Below are 26,557 nucleotides of genomic sequence, written 5' to 3' on the forward strand. Positions count from 1 at the left end.
AATTCTGGGCCAGGGTCCTAGTCCTGTCTCCTCTTGGCCATGAGATCTTAGTCACACTACATCTTTATCCTGACATTCAGTTTCACAGCTAAGGACAGTATCTTGCTTACAGACTGACTTGTGAGGACTCTATACCTGGCCCTTACTTTAGTTTGCTCTACATTTATTTTCTGTTTCCTGAGAACAACTCCCCATCTTAGTTGTTCCCTGAGTACCACCCAAGCCCAAGCTCAGCCAATGATGTTCTGTGGAAATGACCCCAATTCCTGGTAAAGGGGGAGCATAGAACCCAAGCAAGGCCAGTGAGGACCATACCCAGGACTACAGCTGGAGCCCTTGGGAAAGTGTCTCCTTCCTGCTCCAGGTGCGGAGCTGGGATGGTAGGACTCAAGCCGCTGAGAGCGCCATGTGAAAGGTCAGCCTGAGAGGGAGCTCAACATAGAACAAAGCAGAACCCACCCAGAACAAAGGAAACAGTTATGACGACTTCATTTGGGTTGAGCTATACTTGAATCCCTTGGGTTTCAAATGACATGAGCAAAGAGTTTTGTTTGTTTGTTTGGCTAAGTCATTTTGACTTGTCTTTCTGTCACTTACACTACAGGCTGCAGCCTGATAGAATATGCAAAGCACTCAGAACAGTGTCTGGCATGTAGCAAGGGTTCAGAAAGAAGATAGGACTCTGCAAAAAGATGCTGAGGGGACATTAAAAACAGTGGTGGCCCTGGTGGTGCATGAACAGGGACAAGTGATAGTCTAGAAATTGCAAATTGCATCAGAGGAAGAAAGATGCTTAGCTTGGGAGAAAGTTTTGAAGAGCCTGCGGAAGTGGGCTTTGCTTTGTGCTGTGTCTCCGAGGGCAAAACTCAGGCCAGGAAGGACTTCCCTTAGGACTCCCCTCAGCCAGTGAGCACGGTGGGACTGGGGGACAAGCATATCAAAGGTGTAGTCATGCCCTTCCAGGTGCTGGGTCTTCCTGGCACCAGCTCTTTGCCCAACAGTATTTTTCAAGCCATTTGACCATGATTCACAGTAATAACTATATTTTACATGTAACCCAGTATTCGAGCACATATATATCTGAAAACACTTTTCACAGTACTATTCTTTTACTATTTGAAATGTATTTTGATAACTTGCTATTCTATTCTGTTTTATTTTATTTGTTCTCTCCCATTTCATTTTTTAAGATATTGGTTTTGACCCAGCAATTTGATTTTATGAACCCTAATGGATCCCAACCTGTGTTTGAAAAATATTTTATGGGATATTCTTGTCTGGGATGGGAGGTTATGATGATGATGGTGATGATGATGATGATGATAACTGTTGTTATTGTTACTGTTCTTGTTATTATTATTATTATTATCATTATTATTATTATTATTATAGCTAACATCACACTGGTAACTTGCTATGTACCAGGGTCCGCTGTAAGGCCTTTATGCTTAAAAAACTTTTAAAAACTTCTCTGATCCTATACTATCTGTCATTTCTTTCCTGTGCAACCTCATAATCGTTTACCATTTGCAATCACAATTGAAAATTACCTTAACTAAATTCCTATGTCATTTATCTTAGTCAGTTTAGGCTGCAACAATATACCATAGACTGGATGGCTATAAACAACAGAAATTTATTTTTCTTAGTTCTGGAGGCTTGAAGCCAACAGATTTATTTGGTGTGTGGTGAGAGCTCCCTTCCTGGATGCCTTCTCCCTTGTCCTCACGAAAGATAGCTTTGGTCTCTTCCTCCCCTTCATAAGGGCACTAATCTTATTCATGAGGGCCACACCCTCATGACCCAATAATTTCTCAAAAGCTTTACCTACTACCATTACATTGGGGGTTAGGATTTTAACCTATAAATCGGTGGTGGGGGGGGCAGAAATAGTTTATCCGTAACATCTTTTGTCTACTTATTTTTAAGGGTCCAGGTTTATAGTGGGCATTATCTGAATGTATCCATGCAGTGATGATCAGGAGAGAAGCTGGGAAAATAGTATACATAGGGATGCAGAGCTTGGGTCTCAGAGCCCAGAGACCCAGGGAGCTGCCAGGCCTGCGTCCAGAAATGAGTCTGGAGGTGGGATAGGAAAACCTGGGTTGTGATCTCAGTCCCATTCCTGACTCCCACACTAAACTGCTGTGCAACATTGAAAATGTCCACGCTCTGGATTGCAGTGTGTCCTCCTTATAAATTGAGAGGGTTGGGCAAGGCTGTCTTCTCAGACCTGCTGCAGCAGTAAGGCTTCCAGCAGAATGTTAGTTACCTGTAGGTGCAGAAGCAGAGTCCAGGTCTCCTCTTTTGCGGCAGGTACTCACTCTACTGTCCTATGTTACCTCTTCCCTCCGCTCTGCTTTTGACGTGAGAGGGGAATGATTTAAACACACTCATTTCTAGGTCTGGCTTTAATTTCCAATGCCTTGGCTCCCGGTTCTGATAACATCTCCATCTCCACCTCCTCCCTCCAGGAGGTTAATTCCATGTAAATGGGGTGTAGCCTGGCAACTGAGCTCAAAGACGAGAGTGCTCTAATTTCTATTGTTTGCAATAATCCCATGTGCTCAGTACTTGCCGTATTCTATGTGCTGTATATAATTTGGTCTTCATCCCTATCCGTGTTCTGCATTTGAGGAAACCGAGACTCAGGCAGGTAAAGCAACTTGTGAAAAGTCACACAGCGAAAATACTCTGCTACAAGACCTGAACCCAGGTCTAACCAAGCCCATGTTTCTCCACACTACCAACTGCTCTCTCCTCCACTAATTCTCTCTACCGAACACCCTTCATCAAAACGGGCTGTGTTCTGTGTCATGTGAAACCAGATCATCCCTCTAAAGAGAAGAGGATCTGCCTGGCTTCACACCGCAACTCCTCTATATCACCTGGGACAAATTGCTTAATATCTTTGTTCCTCGTTTTTCTTATCTATAAAATGAACATGATAATATATATCACTAAGTTATAGGGTTATTATAACTATCACATGAGTTAATCTGTGTAAAATATTTAAAATTATTTCTGGGTCATAGAAAACACTTGAGTACTTGGCTGATAATGTGGTTGTTCTGGAATCATAACCAAGTGCAATGGGGGTTCAAGTCCACGTGCTGAGAGAAGAACAGGACTCCTCCAGGCACAGTTAACGGGCCTGAATAGTCTGAGGCTGGGTGTGGCTGGAGCTGGGGCTCAGAACTACCCCTGGACAGAGTCCGGAGGCCCAGGACACCCTGAGGGGATGCCCACAGCCTGAACTTGCTGTGGTTGCCATTTTAAGGTTCCCTGCAACCAGGAAGAACAGCGTTGTCTCCTGTAGTAATTTTCGAACGTGAGAACCACAGACCCCACGTACTAAGTTGGGGAGCCCTCCATATCCAGTTTGAGAGACTGCATTAGACATTGAACATCACCATTGAGACTCTCCCTTGGAACCATGCGTCATAAACCGCCAACCCACCAGGATGCTGAAGCCATGTTGTGGTGCCCTGTTATTATAGGTCATCCAGATGACCCGGGAAGTACTCACGTGAGGTTGGATCATCCTGAACTCGGCTAGACAGCATGTCCTTGAAGAACACTCAGAAAACCCAAGAACATTTCCACAAATACCAGCATGAGAAACAACTGGCAGAGTTGTTAGGGCATTTGCTTCAGGGTCAGACAGATGCTGGTTGGAATCCCTCCTGTTTTAAACTCTTAACAAAGTGGCTTGGGACAGGCAGGTGAGCTCTGACCCTTCGACATGTCAGTTTCATCATCTCGAAGGGGAGAAGTGTGGAGTCTCAGAAAAGTGGGCCAGTCCATTGGGTTGAACATAGAGATTCAACGGGGGAGCCAGAGGGCTGGGATTGAGTCCCATCTCTGACACTGACATGGGAATGTCACCTAACTTCTCTGCACATTACTCTCCTCTTCTCTTTAAAGAAACCATTCACAATGAGGTCATCTCTGGTATCCCTTCCGGCTGCAACAGTTCTGCCACGCTGTCCTTTCCTGTGGCATCTGGTTCCAGTTCCTGTCCATGTCACCCAGCTTAGAGTATACTTAACCCTGAGAAGCTCAACAGGTTCCCAAGGTTCCTGGGAAACTTGACTCATTTTTGTGTGCTGGAGACCCTGGTGAGGTCTGGGAATGGGACCACTCAGAAGGGCAGCCCCTGCACCTCCTGGCCACCGTGTGTTACTCTCCTGAGGGACATTTGTCAGTTCCCCCTGGTGTTGAGGCCACCACCTCCTCATGCCTTCGTCTATCAAGCCACAGAGCGTGTGTCTCTGCCTGACCTAGGCAGAAACTGTTGTGTCCTGGAGACCCACCCTTCCTACTGGGACGCTGGTGTGGTGGCACAGAAGCCAGCCAACGCTTCTGGTTCAATTCGTGCATCATGGCGGGAGCTGAGGGATATGTCCAGGCTCCACCTGAAGCAGCTTTTAGAGGCCACTCATGAGATTCCTGCATTCATGTAATCTGCCCCTTAGTTATCAGTTGCTCTCATCTGATATTTTATTCATTGAAAGACAATAATCCTCTAATAACCAACATTTATGGAGCATTTAGTACGTGCCAAGAGTTTTCTAAGAACTTTATTTGTATTAACTCATTTAATCTTGATAACAACCCTACAAAGTAAGTGCTGTTATTTTCCCTATTTTATAGATGAATACATTAAGGCCCAAAGATGGAGTGACTTTCCCAAAGTGGGGTGGAGGAACCAGAATTTAAACCCAGGGAGTCCGGCTCCTGGATCCACACTGTTGGTCATCACAGTCCTCTAGAGTCACAGAGTAAAATAACACCTGTGAGAGACTGAGCACTGAACCCCGCCTACAGTGAGTGCTTGAGGCAGAATAGCATTTCCTCAGCTGCAAAATGGGTATTGGCAACATTAGCCCCTGCTTCCAGCATGTGCTCAGGTTGTTGGGACATTAAATGAAGAGTGACTATGCAAGTTGTAGGACGATGGTCGGCTCCTGGTAGAGACTTTGTAAGTGGTGGCTGCTGATAACTTGATTGTCCATTCAACCTTCAGCAAATGTGCACTGGCATATTCCTTACTATATTCCAGCCTTGGGCCTAATTTGAGAAGAGACATTTACAGTACCTCAGATGGACAAGAAGATGTTTCATAACTCTAGCTCAGATTTGTCCAGAATGTGATTTCCATCAAAACCTGGCATGCCAGCATATCTCATTTGAATTAGACAGAAAAAACATCCTGATGATCACTTTAAAGATGAGAAGACAGGCTTACTTAACCAAGTAAACTGTCCGGTAGAACATGAAAAATTAGCAACACCTGTAGCTTTAATTTACCGAATGCTTGCTTTATCCCAGACACTAAGTATGATTTATTTCACATAATTAGTTCAAACCCCTCAGAGGCAGGTGCAGTTGTCCCCATTTTCTAGGTTTTGCAATCAAGGATAAGTATGATAATATCTTGCCAATCTTATATCCAAGTCCCTGAACAAGAACCCAGGTCTTCAGGGACTCTTCCATCCCAGCTCACATGAACCTTCATGGGTTTCCTGATTTCATGCATACTTGAAATGAGTCACATCTTCTTTGCCATGAATATTTTTTACTCTCTGCTGATATTTCATGTGAATCTGGCCCTCTAACATTTTCATCAGCACGATTTTGCTGTTTTTATTTTCAAAGTGTGGTGAAATCACCCTCAGTGCAGATAGATTGTTACTGAATAGTGTTTTTGAGTACCTACTTAGTGCTAGGCAATATGCAAAGTCCTTTGCATCTTTAATTTTGCTTAATCGTGTGCACAGCCTCATCTACAGGTAGGGAAAGCAAGCTCACAGGGGCTGTGAGACATGCCCCTAGGTCGCAGGGCTCATAAATTAAAATGGCAAGAGCCATTCCCAAATCTAAGTACAAAGTCTCTTCTGCTACATCATGTATGGAAACCCCAATGGCGGGGAGAGGCCGAAATAAGTGCAAACACAGGACATATCATATGTTAGTATATGATTGGTTGTCAAGTGCAAAGAACAGGAGAGGAGAGCAAAGCTATGATGGCCTTGAAGGGTTTCACAGAGCACGGAACCCTTCGAGGGTGCTGCGTACAAAGGAGAGACACACAGGTAAAGAAAGGCGAGAAGTTATGGAACGACAAGATGGCACCGTCCTGGCGTCTCGGGCCCTTTTTTACAAGAACACCATGGCTCCCACTGTGTCTGTCGTCCTGATGTCTGAATGGGTGAGCCTCGGTGATGCACTGAATTACAGTTGTCCTCCGCCAGTTTTGTGGTCATCACCCCACACGAGGCCAGAGGGTACGAAAGGCCGGCAGAGGCCCATGGTGAGAGGGAAGGTGACTGGCCTCAAAAGCCATGTCGTGACCCACAGCGTGCTTCCGTAGCTAAATGTGTGCACAGGACGGCTGTGGGAAGGACAGGAACCTGCGCTCCCTTGACCCCACCCAGGCAGTCCCTGCTAATCAATCCCACTCCACTCTTTCTACAGGCCTGGATGTGGCCTCTGAATCCTTCTCAGTCCCCTCTCTCTATGAAGAAACCCCTACGCCGTCTCTGAGTCAGCCTTGCAGACGAGGGAGGCTTAGATCCTATATCAGGACACAATAGAGGTCATCAGCACGTGTCTGAGCAGGCATGATGGGAACTATTTTTCCAGCATGACTGGTTCTATTGTAAAGGATCTTAAATTACAAATGCATATGTTCTTTAGAAGCAGCCTTATTGACTAGCTACACAGCGGTAAACAGCTGGGGTACAAAGCGCTGCCGTCCTGCCTTCAAGGAGTTTCATGGGAACGTGCCCTGTGCTTCAAAATGTCAGCTCTATATTTGTACCTGTGGTCAAGGTGGCAAGATGGAGGTGGGAGTCCCTCCCCTCTGGCATCTGTGGGAGTGGTAAGGGGCTGGCTTGGGAAGCCAGACAGTGGCGTACCGGGGTCAGCTGTCAGCAGTTTGTGACAGCAGCTGACCGTGAGCCTCTCCTCCTAGCTCTGTACTCGTTAGTCCAGTCACAGCTTGAAATCAGCCACCGTGGGAATACTGACCCCACAGGAATTGGTAGGCACTACAAACCAGGGCTCTTGTTTCCGGAAAGCCAGTTGTTACACATTTACCAGCGCACCACCAAAGTCAGAAGAGTGCTTTCTTCTTTCATTTTGACTTGTAATTCACTTTAGCGCTAACTATTTAGCATCTCTGTATCTCTGTGAGAAGAATCACACATGCTTTGAAAGGAAGCTGTGAGCACCAAATAAAGCATACACGAGGAAGTACTTTGAGCTCACTAGAAGAAAAGCTCTATTTCCTTTATTCTTTGATTCCAGGAAACAAAGGCTTGGAGTGGTTCAATTTCTTTTCCGAAGTCCAACAAGTCAGTAGCTGATGTTGGGCGGGAGAGGGGGTCCTCGTTTCTGTCTGCTGTTATTATCTTCCAAGTCATCCTTTTAGTCAAGAAAAATAAAACTGTATAGCGTAAAGTATAATTTAAAAATATTCCTCACTGTTGGTTATGATTGGATAATATATTTTCAGCCCCATATTAATTTATGCAAGGTACTGCGGGGTCACCCTGGCTGGTTTGGCTCAGTGGATTGAGCGTCGGCCTGCGAGCTAAGTGTCGCTGGTTCGATCTTCCAGTCAGGGCACATCAGAGAAGGAAAACGCTGACTCCAAAAAACCTCCGCTGCCTTGCGGCATACCTCTTCAGGGGAAAGGCTAAGGGAGTAAACCCCGACAGAAAATCCGGAGCCGGAGTCCCTAAGGCGGTTTGACGTTGTAGTCAACACCGGCAACTCCTGCGGCGCACCTGAACCCAAGCTGTATTGACTCCGTCTTTCCCTTGGACCCTTCAGCTGCGAAGAGAGGGGGGGTCTGCTGCATGGGCAACAGCAGACCCTCCATATCACCCTGCCCAGGCTCTGTAGCTTCAGCTTCACTGGAGAGGACACTCCAGCGTCATCGCAAGATGTCGATTCAACGCGGGAGGAGACAGATACCGTGTCACTCCCGAGTCGGACTGCACAACCATTCTCGGCGGTGCAGATAGACTCTTAAGAAGCTACACCATCGTCTCTCGAGACGGACGGCTGCCGACGACGACGACTGCAGGGGAGGTGGTGGACTTGACCCAGAGCAGGCATGTGAGGACAGGGAATTCAGAAGTTTATGTCATATATATACTTATTTCTGAGCCGCCATCTGCACGTAGCTTTGCTTCGGTTATTTTTATCTTTTAACAAATGATTACTGAGACTCTTCTGTGCTGGGTTTGGTGCAAAGATCAATAAGATTCTCATTCCCAATTCCAGGTGCCACATATGAAGGGCCAGAGGCCAATGTATGTTTACTGAATGAATGGATACAGTGGTGGGAAATGGCGTGACGGGGGTGGCAACCTAACTATTGCAGGATGAACATAAACAGAAGATATTTACAAAGAGAATCTGTATATGATTAATCAGGAGTGTTCTAGCAGTGACTTACCTTCTCCCCTTCTACCTGTGTCTCTTAGGAAGGAGAAATAATTAAAAGGCTGGAAGGAGATCAACAGGGCTTACTCTGGCTCAAGGTTAGAATTTGTGTGAACACCTTCCAAGAATGAACGTTACCGTCTCCATTAATTAAAGTTCCCAGAGAAGAAGCTCTTATGAGCTCCTCTACCAGGGTCCCACAGGGTCTGACTTCTTCCTAGGAAGAAGCCCCTCTGGCTCCCATTTCTTCTTGACTGACTAATCTCTTCTGTGGCACATGGTCTTCATTTCATTCAATTATGCACTGATTCTCCTATGACTATGGGCTGCCTACTGCATACCAAGTCAGTGGTTTTTAGCCAGTTAAAAAAATGCTAATGCCTAAGCCCTAATTCCGTGAAACTGATGGAATGCATTTGGGCTGAGGCCAAAGGCTTCCTTAATGATGGTGATGATGACAATGATAAAAAATAGTGACTGCGGTGGTAACCGCTGCTACAGCAAACACATTTTAGGTGTCAGGCGCTGCTCTGTATTGCATAAATCATTTGATTTAATCCTCACGGCAACCCTATGACGTAGTTCAGTTTATCATCCCCATCAAAGATGAGGAAACTGTGTCATGGAGAGGTTAAGTAACTTGCCCAAAGCCCATAGCTGGTAAGTGAAAGCCGGCATTCACCCCGTTCAGTCTGTTTCTTCACCACTGTGCAGCGCAGCCTCCATATTTCTGTTAAGCTTTCCAAAAGGTTCTGTTGTATTTCTGGAGTTGAAAATTAATGCTATGGTAATAGTACCTGACGTATAGTAGGCCGTTTGTCTAGCCATGTTTACTTCCTTTCTTTTGTCCCTCGGTTTCACAGTCTAGCAGCAGGGACAGACACATCAAATATAATATACAAACGTGGGTACACACTTGCAGTCCATGGACAATGTGACGCATCATGTTCAAAGTGCTGTGACGAGCCCTGAGAGTGCTGGGAGGTGGGGCCGAGTAATTCTTTCTGGGCACTGGAAGAAATATTGAAAAGGTCAGGGTGTAATTAGGCTTTAAAGTCAGAAGTGTATTTACAGATCCTCAAGGGAATTAAATCAGAACCCCAGGAGTCCTGCTCTTGTGTGGAAGTGCTCCCATAACCCCAGGTAGGACAGACCGTGGCTGTCTTCTTGGTGCGTTGGGGACAGGGTGAGCCTGTGACTGGATCCAATTGGGCCAAACTCTGACTACGGCAATCTGTCTCTTAACCCAGCTCAATCCATGTCTCCGGCCATTCCCAGTCTCACTGGCGTCCTATGAGCGTCACTGGGTATGAAAGGGACTCAGAAATAAGGAATGGAAGGCCTGTCTATGTCATTTATCACCAAATCTGTTTCTCTTGCTCTATCCAGTGATTTTAAGAAGACAATGTGATGCAGTAAGAGGATCAGGTGTTGATATGTTGCTCGTATTTATAGCCTCAGAATTTAGCAGGACACCTGGCATGTAGCAGGTACACAGTAAATATTTGCTGAATAAATGAAAGAAAAGAATAAACAAAAAAGGAAACCGTTACTTCCACATGGATATTTTTAATTCTCCTGGATGACGATGGTGAGGGTGACATCTCTGTCTGCCCTGATAAACGTGGCCTCCTTTAATTTTCTCAGTATCGTGTGAGATCAGATGGCAGACATCTTCATCATCTGCAGCCCCATTTATAAGTAAGGAGGTTACGTTTCAATGCACTTGACCTTGCCTAAGACCACTTGGTGGCCTGTGCACTCTTGGGATCAGATTTTCCAAATTTTGTGCCTTCTCTACAACTGTGGGAGGCATTGCAAATATCTAACTGCAAAATAAGATTCTTCAGCAGAGAAACAGGAAAAAATAGGTACCTTTCTTTTTCCTCTTGAGACAAAAGGTGCCTACATAATGTCTTTATCTTCAGGGCATCTCTGATGTCTCACTCTGTGTATTGTATTTCCCTGTGGACTGTAGTCTATAACTAACTGCCCACTAGATGCCAGCAGCAAACTCCCCCAGATCATGACAACCAAAAATGTCACCAGACATTTATAATGGTCCCCCAGAAAGCAAAATCATTCTTTGTTGAAATCTACTGGTCTGATGATTTTGTCTAAAGAGTAAATTTTCAATTAATTGCATCCTAGTGGTATTGTTATTTTTTTCTCTTTAAATTCATAAGAACAGATGCTACACTTGATCTTAGCCAAAAGGCTGAGAAGCGATATATATGTGTACGTTTTCTTTTCAAATGAGAACACTGAGCTATGTAGTCACTTAAAGCCTGGTAGGATTACAATGCAAGAGGTTAGAAGTCAGAGGTCAGAGCTGGTCAAATATAATCACCAGAGTCACATGACTCATAATCATGGTAAAATAATTCCATTTTTTATATTGATCTTTAAACTTCTGTCTACTACTTTTCTTTGAAGATGATTACATTGTATATACATATATATGATTTTTAGTATATCATTTTTTTTCCTTTGGAAGAGTTTGTTCATAACTCCCTCTCTCTACCCTAGATGAAATTAAAAGTATCCATGTAAATTCATTAAATTAAAAACAAGTTAAACATAGCAAACTTTGGACTTTGAGTCAAGAGTAACATTTGTTTTCTACCCAACAGATGAACATTGAAATTCAGGGGAAGTATGAAATTAAAGCCTAATAAAATGTTATATAAATTCTTAAGTCATGTTGACTTAAGTGGTGACATCATGCCAAGAAAGTTAATGGAGCTGGCTCCAGGGACACCGATCCAGTGATTTATCCACCTCTGTGCATTTCTAAGCAAAAACACATGTCTGCAAAATAAGCCTTTGCAAGCCAAAGGCAGAAAGATCAAACTTCCCCAAATATCTCAGACCTTATCCATACATACAACCCTCATATTTAAGGGCAGTGTTGGTCTTCTCATGCTTGAAGAAAGTACAGCAGAATCTTGACATCCAGAAAAATTTGTCTTTCTTTGGAGGGCATTTCCCAGCTGGTGCTCCTGTTCGTGTTTCACAGATGACCCCATCTGAACATTCAGGACCATTTTGGGTCTCTTATTGAAAGGACTGCTTTGCTTTCTCTGTTTAAGAATTGGTCTGTTATCTGTCATTGAAAGGCAGTCCGATATATTGCAAGGATCAATGGCTTTGACTTTCAGTCCCTCCCACACCATCTTACTGGTTGTGCGACTGCGGGTGACCCGCCTGACCCTTGGAACCTTCTTGTTCTCTCCCGCAAATGGAGCTAACCCACTGCTCAGGGAGGCTGGGAGGTCTGAGGAGATGGGGAATGGGACGCTCATGACATGCGTAGATGCTAACAAGGCCTTTATTCCCATTTGCTTGCCATCCAGCTCACAACCTGACCAGCCAGTGGGCCAGAGGGGCCTGCCTCTGCGTTTGTCACACAAAGAGCTTTCAGACCTTCTGAATCGATTGTCAGTGTTTGAAAACTGACAGGTTTCAAGTAAAAATCTAAATTTCAGGCTTTGGGAGGAAGCAAATAAGAGGACCCGGCCACAGTGGGCCCTGTATGTGGGGCACTGTCTCTGTCACGTTTATGTTACGTGCCTGATATGTTGAGGGCTCACGGCTTTAGCCGCAATGCGCAGCAGCAACTGCAGAGACGCCGGGACGTGGAAGGGCGCAAGGATGCTGAGGCCCAAAGCCATAGACTCTGCCTTCAAGGAATTCAGTCTTATAAGAGCTTATTGTAAGTGATGATTTCAATTTAGCAGGAATTTATTGAGTTCCTAGTGTGGACCTGGCTCTGAGGATACAAACCTCAATAATATACGGCCCCTGCCCAAGGGGAGCCTGCCCTGCTGACCTCTTCCATCCTGTCAATTGGGTTGGAGTTTCTGTTTTCTGTTTCCAGCCCAGGTTGAGACTCGTAACATCATTAACTTTTTATCTTCTGCTTCCAACATCATCAAGTTGAGCCCTAGTTTTTATTTGTTTTTGTTTGTTTGTTTTTTTTAATATACTGATAACATGAAGTCACTGTAATGACTTCTCTGCAGATAAATTTAGTCGTATTAACATTTGGGAGAACGGAAAACAGAAACACAAACCATGTTGCCTTTTATTTCCAACAGAGAGGAGGTTTTTTGGAAAACATCTGGCTTCCCAGCTCCTAGCTTATTGCCTGGCAAATAGCGGGAATGATGTAGTGTTTGTTCGCTGAAATAAATGGAAGAATGGATACAACGTTAAATGGGTGGATGCAATCTCAACACCTAATCCAATTCCCCCTCCCCCCATATCCCTTTATTTAATTAATCAACAGGTATATACAGAGCTGGGGAAAGAGTGTTCTAGACACAGGGGGCCATGAGTCCAAAGGCCCCGAGATGGGAACAAGCTGGAATATATTCCAAGGAATAGAAAGAAGGTGAGCGTGGTTGGGGGTAGGGAAGAACCGTGGTGAGAAGTGGCCACAGTGGCAGGGTTATGCAGGGCCTGTGGGCATTGTGGCAGGCTTCGTGTACTTTCTAAGTGTGGTGGGAATGTGCCACCCGTGGGTCACTGTGTGAAGAATGGGTTGCAAACAAGGAGGCAGGAGTGAAGTCAGGAGACCACCTGGGTGGGACCTACTCAGAGCAAGTGAGAGGTGACGGGTGATACCTATAAAATGACAATGGTTGGTGGGACCAGAGTTGTGACAGAATTTAAAGATAGAGCATCTGTTGGCACCATGACACTGTCCAACGGATACACGGTGCCAAGTCCATATGTATCTAAAGTTTTCTAGTAACCGTATTCCGGGAACCACATTTTCTCATCGCCACATGTTTGGTTTGTATTGGGGAGCAAGTTCTTTTCAAATGTACTGATATTGGCTGACAGTATTTCTTTATAGTGTCCCCCGTATTGCCTTTAATTTTTTTACACAACAAACACTTCCGTTTTGTTCTGCCGCCTAAATTACAGTGGACGTTCCTCCTGAAAGTTGTGCTATTCCTCCTTTGAATCTCTTTTTTCTTGACTTCTCTGCTTATAGAAGTGTGATGCATTAGTGCTATCATTTTACTTTCTAAAATCTGTTCTTGTTTATTTTACCTGCAGACTAACTTAATAATTTATAATTAGAACAATTATTTTAATTTGATTTCCCAATTATGATTCCAGTCACTGTAACTCATGCTGCCTGCATAAAATATTTAAATATATACATAGACAAGGTTATATGGTACAGTGAAAACAGTTACTCAAGCTGAATCAGTCTGTCGGCAGAGACCCGCACACACTGCTCCGCGTGGGGCTGCGTAATGTGAGAGGCAGTCCCATAGCCAGTACTGTCACCACGAAGGGACGTGTTCTCTGATGGGATGCAGCAGTTAACTGGAAAGGTTAGCCTACCAACATCATACACGGGATTGGTGGGAAAGTACTTTGGACTGCGTCAGTTTTAAATTTAACTTTACTTCAATGTAAATGAAATAAAATGTAAAGCTCAGTTCCTGTTTCACCTGTCACATTTCAAGGGCTCAGTAGCCACCCGTGGCTGACGGTGGCCGTGTTGGAGAGCGCAGCTCCAGCGACATTCTGAGCTGAGCGGCCTGTCCTTACCTCCCCTGGGCTCTCCCTCACGGAGGGAGAAGCAGCCGGGCACCAGGAGCTCTCAAGGCGCCCCTCTTTTGCTTATTCCCCGCCTTTCCATCCTGCGGTCCTCAACCCTGAAATTCCAGGGCATTCAGTTAACAAGGTAATGGGGAACCAAGCGCTCCAGAGCCGGATTACATTTTAAAAGACGTTTTCCTCACAGAACAATGAGTATGTTCTCTAAGAGAAGGAAACGATCCATTTAACACAGAAAACCTGACACGTGCAGACCCGCGTGATTTTTTTAACCAGTTGTGCTAAAAGTAGACATGTTCATGAACCCAGCAGCACTGAGTATGCCAGGGATGGCTACCGGCCGCTGTGGCTGGAGCCCACATCCCAGCATTGGGGAGCTGCTGCAGTAACTTGGCTGAATGTGTAGATTTTTGTTAAATGCCAAATATGGGGCTGTCATACTCCATCAAACAAATAATGCCAGTAAGTGCCGTTGGTATTCAGTAGGCTGTAATATGGACGAAGTCTGCTGAGCAAATTATACTCATTTTAAAATGTGTGTAACTGCGGATTGACACTTACGCATGTGTTTGTATTGTATAATAGGTGTGGAGTCATTGTTGGCTGCTACACACACACACACACACGCATGCACACACACACACACACACACACACACACACTTACACACACAGTCCTGCACTCATCTATATCCATGAGCATTTTTGTTCTCCACAAGCACTGTCCTGATTAAACTGTCATCCCACCATCACCCCCCCTTTCCCCCAATGAGCCTCTAGACCTGCCATCCACGTGCCTTGTCTTTGGGGAGCACTTTGAAGCAAAAACAGAGCCCTTAATGTCTGTGAGAATCTGGATTTCAAGAAGGATCAACTTTGACTTCCCGCTGTTGATGCAAGACCCGCCTTGCCCCCCTGTCCCCCACGGTTAGCATCACAAATATTAATGCCACGCTTCTGCATGCTGGGCTCAGAATGGCCCCTTTTTAATTAAAATATGGATCTATTTTTTTTGCACACATTTTCAGATTTCTGCATGGGGAGAAGTGCTTCCCCTGCCGAGTGCAATTTCAGATTGGGCAAACTAGGTGCGGGCTTCATGCAAATCTCTTTGAAGTTTCAGAGCGTCCTTAAACCCTGGGATGACTTTTTGCTGCTTTTATGTTCTCGATGGTGTCCTGGACATTAGGGAAGAGCTTTCATGTATTCATATCTTTTGGATTCTGAAACATTATTGGATAAATATTAAAGAAAACTAAATTGACTCAGTGACAGTGAACCAAATAGGTCCTAAGTAAAATTTAAAAAGCTACACTTAAAATATATTGTTATTAGTCAAGACTTTGGTGGGAGTTATAGACTAAATGTGATTCGCACACCAATGAATCAAGAGTTTCTTACGGGGAAAAGAAATACCCTCTGCCTGTGTGTGTGAATGTGTCCACGTGGAAAGAAAGCTCAGACTTGATTGGTTTAGATTGCTAGAAATAAGCATCAGGAAAGGAACTTCTCTGGGCTAAATCTCTCTAACTTTCTAAATGGATCATTATTACTTCCTCTGGCTCACATAACACATTTTGGGGCCTCCTTTTTGGCATTTATAGCATCGTTTATTCACATTGGTCTTTTTATATTGTTTTTCAGACACACACCTGTCTCTCCTGCTAGATTATTAAACTTCATGAGGACAGGTGTTAATCACTGACGTTGGGTGTTACTATCTCACAGGCATCTCCATACAGCACCTTCCCAAGTTTTCATCCTTTTGTCCTTTGACTTGCTCTGAATTTCTTGGAATCTGGATGGGGTAGGTCAGCCTACAATGACCTATTGTGCAAGTAAACAGATAAAACAGGGATTTGGAGGGAAGGAATCATGTTGATCACCAACTCTAATCTTCTTGTTTTCACTAATGTACAGTCTTGAAAGACATTCCTCAGTTCCTGTCCCCTCTCCTGCCATCACGTTTTATATTGTTCAATAATCTCACCCTCAAATGCTTGTCTGCATTCAATTTCCATGCAAGTTCTTTGTGCTCATATATGGACCTTGGGAGTATATGTTGGTTATAGACTTTAGCCTTGCTATTGATGATTTATTTAGAAACATCACCCCGTTTGGAATACCAACACTCAAAACAGGGGTAAAAGAGTGGTAGGGCTGTTCTGGGTCTTTCCAGAATTGATACGGTGATGTTCAGAAGAAGGCTCTGAATTCCACCTCTTCTTATCAAGTTGTTACCCCAGTAGAACAAACCTTAGAGACGGTCACCTCTGGGCTCTTTGACAGCAGGGACCAGATGTGAGAAGGACCAATCACAGCCTGTGTCACAGACCCCTCCGTTGCGGCCGACCGGCTGTGCCATGGAGCTGTCCTGCCCGTGCTGGGGCTCAGCCATCGAACTGAACCCATCGCCCCCGATCTGCAACCACGCTATTTTCTTGACTTAATTTTGTTGTTTGATTTAGTTTGCTCTTCCTACCAAATTTACACCCTGTTTGCAAAATCCACAGTCCGTTTTCTCTGAGGACCTTTTGTCCTAATTCCTCTACTGCTCTGCTGGGCTTGGCCGTCCTGTTCGGATCTGAGGTGCTTGGAGAAGAATGGGGCTCCATCTTTGTGGGGGTGCCGATATTTCAAAGGCAGAAGAAGACTTTCCACGGGTCCCCCTCTATTTGGAACACTAATGCTTTCCTTTTGCCATTTCACATTCTCGGAGCTTCGTGTACAGAAAATAATTCCCAGTTGTTTTTTTTTTTGGTTTTTGGTTGTTTTTTTTTAAATCACCCAAGCCCAGTTGTCAGCACCCTGTCACTCTGTGTCAGCCTCAGCAGAGGTCTTCTGCTGTCCCCCACCTGTGTGCATCTGGCCGTGGGTGTTTGGTGGGGGGAAGCGTGGGCACCCAGCGACAAGCAGCAGAAACCTACATGAGAAAAATAGGGTCCGAGTCAGGATTGGGGGTTAGGCAGCTGGGGGGCAGGAGCTCCCCCATCAGCTGCAGGGCCCAGCGACAGCTTGCCCAAGCTGTGCTCACAGCCACGCACAAAGCTCACTTCCAGCACATTCTCACACTGCTTGGCTCAGGCTCCTGGCAGCGTTCCTAAACACTCCGAGGAAATAATTCCACAAAGTGGCATAAATTAATGTGACTAATTAACATGATGTTAATTATTTGTAAATTGTATGTTTGGATACACATTACTTGAGAGGCATGTGTTACATTCAATGTTTACTGAAACAAGCGACTGCTAATAGCTCCTTTGGAGTGTTCCCCTCATGACAGTCAGCAAATGGAAGCTCCTCTAAAAATAAAAATCATGTCTTCGGGGAGCTGTGTGAACGACGGAATATAATCAAATGCCACCGAAGTGGCCCGTTCCCTTGAAAAGTGGGAGTTCCTGAGGCTGCCTGCTCTGCACCTGCTGTAGTTAGGATGTGGCTTCATTATAGCACTTTCTTCCTTCCCAAAGCCCATGGGCAGGCAGAGCTTTGGGGATGTGGTACCTGACGACCGTAGAATGTCAGCATCTCCTTCCCGACTGGATCTGCGTCTCTGCCAGCCAGTCCCATCCTCTGCCCTCCTGATGGATAGGGGACTCCATGAGGACCAGGGCAAAAGTCTCTCAGCCTGGCCATCACATGAGAGGGTGGTTCCGGGTCTGTCCCTCAGCAGCAAAGCATTGTCTTTAGGCTCAAACTTGACATTCTAGTTCTTAGTCCTGCAATAAATCAATCTGTTTAAGGGGCTTGTAGGTTCTGAAGAGGGTATTTTGTTTCTGCAAGGTTCATTAGTTTCAGAAGTTTGGTGTGTGTATTGCTAACATGCCAAATACATTACTCTTTTTCACTTGAGAACTAAAGAAAACACCACCTTCATAGCATTCTTCAGGTACGGTGGCGGATGAGGAGCTTTCTAGAGACACAGGTACTCTCTAGCTCCTTTTTGTACTATGGGATGCCATCTCCCAGCGCAGTAAAGCCTGTGTTTTTCTGATATTCTCTGGTCAGTGCTGAGTTCCCATGTCCACTGGTAAAAACTGTGGCTCACGGCCAAGAGGAAGAGAACCTTAGGTCACAGTTCGATCCAGCCATGGCCAAGCTGAGGGAGACAGCATCCTTATTCTAAATCCCGTTATTTGGGGTAAATAGCTCTAGCTTTCATATCTCATTATAGGTCTAGACATTAAAAAAAAGACAAAGGCAATAAAAACAGCCCCGTGGTTGAAGAGGATCTGCTGAGGGAGTAGGGTAGCTCCCTCTGGGAGTGTCTGTGTTCACTCTGGAAAAAAAGTGCCTCTCCCCTCCAGATCATGGTTCTCAGGGAGAATGGTGATTGAAATTTGTTTCCTGGAGAGACATGTAAAAATAGTTAGAGTATTTTAATTTACTCCTGGACACTAATGACATAAGTAAAATCAAAGGTTGGGCTTAAAATACACACCTGATTAGTCCCAACACTGGAGCTGCAGCCGAGTCCTGGTGAAGCTGACAACTGTCTTAGGTGCTGTCACGTCTAACAATAACCTCACCTGACCCATCATGACCAGCATGAGACAAGGGCCTGGCACATAGATGCTGCTGAAGTCATGTGAGTGAATGAATGACTGATTCCTGGTGGGGCATTAAAAAAGAAGCTCTGACATAGTCATTTTCAAAACTAAGTAACAACACAAATATTAAAATTCTGCCAAAGTCTTCAGGCACGATTTGATTCGATTTCAGTTGCATTGACAAGATGACTATATGACACTTCAGGAGCTATTGAGACATAGGAAGAAAGCAGGAGGAAGCAAGTTGGCAAAAAACTGAATTGCCCATCAAAATGATAGCCCGTAAATACTAGGAATGAGGGACCAAGAATCTACAAGGATTTTTAGATTTGTGAAGTTGTTTGGGAAGTAGAACCTTGACTTGAGGAGGCAGTGTTGTCTCTTCTGGGAGATAGGAGAATGAATATTTATATGCCAATATTGTAAGAATGATACCAGGAGGAAAGCCATACTTGAAGCGTATCTGATAATCTTGGCTGTGTGTCTCTTTCAGTCTGTCCTTTTGTAGAGAGATGCCCTAATTCAGTGCTCCCAGGAAGATACCCAATGTTGCTGTACATTGCAATTTTGGTATCAAAAACAAAGATACAAGTCTGCTTGCAGTTATTAAATGGGGAGTTCCAGAACATATTTTTTTAATTGTAAAATGGCTACAGGAAAAAAACATGGAAAAAATTTTTCCTTCTGAACATATATTTGTCTTAGAGGAATTGACTTGAGTTTAGATGCTCTGTAACCCCAACACACAGCAAGAACCCCAACATATACAGGGGGAGACCAAAAAAGCAGAATTTATTTATAAAAATTGTGTATTTATTCTTACATGTTGAAACCAGTCACCTTCAAAGTGCTCTCCATTTGAAGCAATACACCTACTGAGACATTTTTTCTACTGCTCAGAACAGTTTTTGAACTTGCTGATTTTGATGCTTTTTAGTGCTGCTGCCGTTTTTGTTTCACCTCTTCCACAACAGCCAAACATTTCCCTTTGAGGATTTTTTTATATCTGCAAAACACACCAAAAAAAAAAAAAAATTGCCTGAGGCAAGATTGGATGGATAGGGAGGGTCCGGTATGGAGGTCATGCTGGTTTTTGGTCAAAAACTGCTGAATATTTAGCGCAGTGTGAGCAGTTGTGTTCGTAAAATCACCCATCATGAAATGGGCAAATGCACTGAAAGTCTTCAAAAAAGTTCACTGAAGCCGGACACAGCCTCTCACAACAACGCCAGCTGGCACGTTGATACTGATGGTTACTTAGAACACTCACCTAGCATGGGAAGCCTGTACTACAAAGGGCCTGCCCTCCAGAATATAATTCTTGATTTTTGGGGGGCCTCCCTGGTAATTGGAGAAGATATGTGATAATGATAGCAAATGTGCTGTTGAGAGTTTACTATGTTGAAGGCCCAGTTTTATGTACTTTGCACGCAGTAATTCATTGCACCCTCACATAGCTCCATCTGGTAAGTGCTATCATTCATTATGTCTACTTCACAGATGGAAAAACCTGGCACAGAGAGGTCAATGAACTTACTCAGGGTCACACAGCTTGTAAATGGGCGTGCCGAGGTTGGAACTTAGGCATGCTGGTTCCAGAGATCGCGCTCCTTAACCATTTCTTAGCTTGATTAAACAACAAAAAACCTTTTATCTCAAGGAAATAGTGTTTTTTCTTCTGTTAAAAACAATCTGAGAAAGGCCCAAGGAGGGGCCACCCTTGGGGGCAGAATTGGGGGCAAAGTCAGATAACCATCCCACGACCAAGTGTCTACAGGGTAAAGGGAAAATATATTCTTTAAGACAGATCTTTTTCTCTCCTGTTATAGCTACCAGCTCTATAAATTCACTCAACTACTGCTCCAAATAGACCTCACTGCTGAGGTCCTTTGAAAGCACAGCATTTGTTGTTGGTTGAATGGTCAGTATTTTGTGCCAGGCTCTAAGTTCTGGTAATAATGACAAGAAAAGTTAGTATTGGTTCCATGTGTTCTAGATGCCATGCACTGTTCTAAGCCCTTCAGATAGACTCACACAGTAGGAGCAACCATTGGCATTCCCATTTTGTAGATGAGGAAACTGAGACATAGAGGGTAAGAGCTACTTAGTGGGATCCAGGCAGTCTTAATGCATGGAGAAAGAGTACAAGCATATACCCTCTAGACTTACCTACTCTTCCAGATGTAGAAGGTAATTAGGGTTTTGCTGCTCTTTGTGTAAGAGAAATCTGTTAAGAACTTAAAAAAAAAAAATCTATGCCAACCCGTCTGTGTGTTCAGTAACCTAGGGAAAGTGAAGTTTATAACACATTAGAGCAATTTCTTATATACCAGCCGTCTTAAGGTATCACATTAGAGCAATTAGACTTTGGTCATTTATTTTACAGGGAATATTTTGGGCAAAGTTATACCTCCTCATGAGAAATGGAAGCATTTCCTTCTCATTATAAATGTAGCTGGACCTGCAGTTCTTACCTAGCTGACCCTAAAGGCCAGAGGCTATAGTCACCTCCTGACAGCAGAGGATTCTGGGTAGCATTTCTACGAAGGTTATGCCAAGAGAAGATACAAAGAAATAAAGTTTAAAGCTGAGACTTGGCTCCTTGCCACTGTCTAGTTAGCATAGGATTAATATTTTCCTTTTCTACATAAAGAAGTAGTTTTCTAAGGGATCATAAATTTTTAAACCAGAGACTATCTGTGAGTTCTGATTTTTTTTTTTTTATAAATTCAAATTATTGGCTTCAGCTACCATTTTAAAACTCTGCCCTACTTTGTACTTATTCAGACATTCAAACTTCAGAGCCCTTCATCTGTGAATTAATCATGCATGGAGTATATGCAGTTGGAATTTAGCTATAAATATAAATGAAATTGCTCCAGCCATGTCTGGTGGGTTAAAAAAAAAAAACTAGAGCAATTTCGAGTTTTCAGTTTTTAAAAAAATTAGAAATTTTAAGGAAGGAGTAAAGAAGTCAAGTTGAGAGGACCAATTAAATATAATACAGTCCTTTTGCATGAACATAGTGAGCTTGTATGGTACACAGACTTTATTCCTGAGAGTCTGCAAATCAGTTCATAAAGCTCTGCTGTCCAGGTGAAAAGACTTGAACAGTGTTTACCAGGTTCAGAGTAGCTTTCGCCCTTGACCTGTAGGCATGGGAAAGGAAGCTGTGGACATTCATGTGGACATGCTGGGTGATAGAGTTTTTCCTGTACCAGTTGCCAAAAAGGTTCACCAAATTGGGGAGCTGAGAAGGCTGAGACAGGGAGTGGCAACGGTGATGAACAATGCCGACTTGCCTAAGAGCACACACCTTAGACTATATTTTCCTCCCAGAAAGGTCTGTGGCATGAAGAGTTGGGAAGCATGTTCATCCACTTACAGAGATCTAGTGGAGACGTCCTCAGTTCTGATGAGGGCCTGGGAAGGAGCCGGGATTTGAGGCTGGAGCGCTGAGCTATTATAGTCCCAGTTGTCATGAGTACTAGCTACGAGGCCCCAGCAAATTGCTAGCCCTCTCAAAGACTCAACGTCTTCATGTATGAAGCATGAACATCTGCCTCTTAAGGCTGCTGTGGCGATCAACTGCTTTGATTGCAGACATATGTTGAAAGCCTGCCATGTGCTATGATGCCGTGTGAAGGGCTAAGGATACAAAAGAGTTGCTTCCAGGAATGTATCTTTGACTAAGGAAGACAGGCTAGTGAGAGATAAAACAATAGAAATATGTGTAAAGGGTAGGGTTTGTATAGGAGAAAGCCGAGTATGCCTGTAAGGTGTACTGACTCTGACTGTAAACGTACTAAAGATTGGATGCAGTCCTCCTTTCTCAGGGTGGGCCTACGAGTCAGGAAAGGGGTCCCAGAGAGAGTCTGAGCCCAGTGTTGGTATCTGAATAGGAATGGCCTCAGATGGGCGTCAGGAAGGAGCGGTACCAGCACAGACGTGGTGTTGAGCGGCAGTACCAAGTCCCATCGGGGGAACCTTGCCTTCCCAGGAGCACGAACTCTGTCCTGAGGACCCAGAGCAGGGGACATGTGGGGTCAGATCTGGTGCAGGCCTCAGGGCCATCACAGCGTGGACCCTGGGACCCACGGCTCTGCAAAGGTGATCATTTCCCAGGCGCTGTGTAGCTCCGGTTATGCACACTCTTCAGGAATGGTTTTTTCTTTTTGGTTTTTCTTATGCACCAGCCGTCTTACGGTGTCACACAATTCGCTTATTGAGAGGACAAAATTCCATGGTTTTACTCTATTCATTGAGCTGGGCAACGATCACCACAATTAATTTTAGAACTTTTTCTTCACCCCGCTCCCCCCACCCATTAGCACTTACTTTCCTTACTTGCCCCTCCGCTCCTGGCAACCACTTATCTAGGATACTTTCTGTCTATAGATCTGCCTGTTCTAGACATTTCATAAACGGACTCGTACTGTGGTCTTTTGTGACTGACTCCTTTCATTTAACATAGCAGCTTCAAGGTTCATCCATGTTACAGTATGCATCAGTAGTAACAATCCTTTTTGTGACCAAATATTATCCCATTGTCTGAAGAGGCCACTTTTATCCACTCCTCATTTGGGTTGTTTCCACTTTTTGGCTATTATGAACAATGCTGCTAAGAACATTCATGGACAAGAGTGGAGTGTAGACATGTTTTATTTTCTCGTGGTACAGCCGAATTGCATGGGAACTCTATGCTTAACCTTTTGAGAAGCTGTCAGACTCTTCCAAAGTGGCTGCACCATTTCCCCCCTTTTTTTCTTAACGTCTGATGTATTGTCTAGTGTTTGTAACTGTGTGAACTGGGGAAGACACCCAGGGGAAGGAGAAGTAGCTCAATCCTATCCTTTTTTGCTTGACAGTCCAGGGAAGAGTTAGCTATGATTGCAAAACTGCTGCATGGGAAATCCCAAATCTCAGTGGCTTCCAGTAAGAAATATTTATTCCCTGCTCTTTGGGCTACAGGTCAGCTGTAGCTCTGCTCACTCTGCTAGGGTTGCTAGGGTTTGACTGAGGTCCGTAGGTCAGATCCTTTAGGGACCAGTGGCTACCGAGGCAACTGGCAGCTACACATGAGGCCATGTCAAACCATGAGCATGCCTTTGGCCAGAGCAAGTCACAGTGAATCCCCAAACCCAGTGGTGTGGGGAAGTTTGCTCTATCTTGGGGGGAGGTTCTACAGTGTTGCATTACCAAAGTGTGTGTTTACATGATTCTGTTACAGACAGGGAGTCAAGACTTAGGAAGAAGGAGCTAATTTCACCATCAATATGGAATTTACAATACTCTGAACTCAGGTTTTCTAATTCAAGATGGTAAGCAGGAAAGCAGACAAAAAGAAAGAGGAGAGAGATTTTCAAATCGTAGCATATTTTTAAAAAAATTAAAATTCAAGAAGGTCATAGTAACTTAGAAGCCATTCTTTGGAGATGTGCTTTATTTAAAAAGTTAAGGCATTTGTAATTAGCTTATTGATTTTACATATTCCATTTCAATGCTCAAGGAATCCTCAAATGCTTGGTTGCTTCACAGAACAACAAAACTGGAGGATGGAAGGAGCCTTAAGGGACATCTCATTCTATATGTAAGAGCTAATGAAAAGTGCTCGAAGAAGCCCTGGCTCCAGACTGGATAGTGTCTACCTTCTGAGACAGCTTGGTCCTCGGCAAGATCCCCTGAGTGGTTCTCATAACAATTACTTACATTCTATCAATGTTCGAGGCAGCCCTTGAAGTAGATGTCATTACCGTCCCATTGTACAAACAAGGAAAATAAGGCTTAGGACGACCAAGGCCAAAGTCATAGCTCCTCGGAGATTTAAACTTGCAGCTCTGACTCCAATGCCTACGTGATTGTCTACCACCCTGGATGTTGCCAGACAGAAAAATTCCTGCTGGCTTTGACTTTGAACCTGCCTGTTTTAGCCAGAATCCGCCTCCTTTTATTCATTCTTCCTAGTTTCTCTTTGTTTTTAAGTAGGTAAAACATTCCTTGGATAGTCTTGTTTATACTTGAAAACTACCTAAACGATCCTTTTTTTTTTTTTTTTTTTAATGATAGCTATTATAAAAGGAAAGCTTAAGTACCTTGTGAATTAGATTAGGTTATAATTTGGTGAAGTCTGGATCCTGGGCATTTAATCTATTGCCCAAAATGCCTTGTCCTTTATCAGTGGGCTTTCGTTGTTCATATCCCTCCCTAAATGGAGCACAGCCTAAATTGAACACAGGTGATATATAGAGCAGGAAGTTGTTTTGTTTTATTTCAACATTACTAGGATTTTTTTTTTTCTTTTCCCAAATTAGGTATTTGTTCTTCTGTCCTTATAGCAGTGGCCCAGTGATAAAAGGAGCAAATGAGATTATCTGAAGGCACCTCATGGTGACTGAGTGATGGGGAGGATGGAAGAAAGAAAAAGCAACTGAAAGGAAGGTTCATTGGCCTGAATATCTGATATGGGAAAAAGAAAAAAAAACACAGTTTAACAAGAGAGGACTGTTGGCATCTAAAAGGTGGAACTACGAGAGAGAAACCTTATCAGAAAATATAAAACGAAAAACAGTTCATGTCAAAGAGCGTCGTGATGAGATTGGTAGGAAGAAGCTAGGGGCATTAGATCCTCCCTTCCTTAAGGAAATACCTAGAGCTGGGAATGAACCATCGAAGGCACTGTTCATGTCTGCCTCTGCACTGGTTGGCGTAGACATTTCTGTCCCTGCACTGGTCCCTCAGACTGGGCAGAGCCAGATGTGCCTGAGAATGTTCGTCAACTGTGTGTGAGCAGTTGACGAGTGGACAGGACCCTGCCAAAGAACAATTACTTAAGAAGCGGTACTGGGAAAGGTGGTTTGTTGTTTTGGTTGAGAGACACCAAAGAAACAGAGAAAGAACAAGTGAGGTGCTAGTTTGCCATTGCACTAAAACATAATTTCTCAGAATGCAGCTCAAAGACTATCTGTACAAGAAAAAGTTAGTAAATAATATAATATGCTATAATATAATAAATGTATTAATTCTTCCACTTAATATGGGAGGTGCAGTTCAATACTAGAGAGCTATATTTTAAGATCACTAATTACTCTTTACCCAAGACCAAAATATAGTAGTTATTTTTAGATGTCCATACACAAATACTTGAATACCCAAAATACTTTGAAGTGCTTAAAATTTTAAATGTATCTTATTAGTTTGAAAGAATTACTGTATTTTTAGGCATGATCTGCATAGTCTACTTATTTTGAGAATAATTTGCCTTCTTAGTTTGGAAAATGCAACAAAAACAGGGTTTTAGTACCATTTAACAATAATAATATCAGATAATATTTAGGTTTTATTCTGTCTCAGTTAGCCATGCTGAATGTTTTACTTCTATTGTCTTAAATATTTCTTGATACCTCTCCATGAGAAGGGAACTTTCATCAATTTTTATAGATTAGGAATCTGAATTTGGAGTTACATTATTTTTTTTTCCAAGATCATACAGCTATAAACTAGTAGAATTAGGATTTGAATATAGGTCTGTCTGAATCCATTCTCTGGGCACTGCAGTTAACACATATGGAGTTGCCATGGGAATGAGAAAAAAGTACCTCTCCCTCAAGATACTTTTATCTCCATCTGGTAGAACATTGTAGTAATAAACTGATTGTATAGACCCAGACAGCTTGCGGCCAGCTACCAGAAGGTTGTTGGAAAAGGACCCACAGTGTCCATGGTGTGCTGTGAAAGGAGCCCCATGGGGGTGCCTCTGCTAGATTCTTCCCCAAGTCTCCAATTCAGGCAGGAGAATGTTCTCATTTCCCAGGAAAAACAAAAAAGGGAAAGTTCTCCTGCTAGCTTCTCTCCGATTTTTCCTTTTTATTCCGTCTTAAGCTGGAATGAAACACAACATTGATCTTGGTACCAATTACCTGTCTGTTTATTCCCCATTTTATTCACTGTCCGCTCGGTGTTTGCACT

General features: G+C 43.7%; 1 protein-coding gene and 1 pseudogene across 8 annotated transcripts in view; one reads left to right on the forward strand and one right to left on the reverse strand.

Moving 5' to 3' along the window:
* The window catches only part of LDB2 (LIM domain binding 2), a 324,577-nt gene that overhangs the window by 198,043 nt on the left and 99,977 nt on the right, over positions 1-26,557 (forward strand). The gene's annotated exons all lie outside the window — the stretch shown is intronic.
* On the reverse strand, positions 10,517-10,690 carry LOC150020330 (U2 spliceosomal RNA; annotated as a pseudogene).

Source organism: Furipterus horrens, unplaced genomic scaffold (genome assembly GCF_987537825.1).
Source record: "Furipterus horrens unplaced genomic scaffold, mFurHor1.1.pri manual_scaffold_2, whole genome shotgun sequence".
Taxonomy (NCBI): domain Eukaryota; kingdom Metazoa; phylum Chordata; class Mammalia; order Chiroptera; family Furipteridae; genus Furipterus; species Furipterus horrens.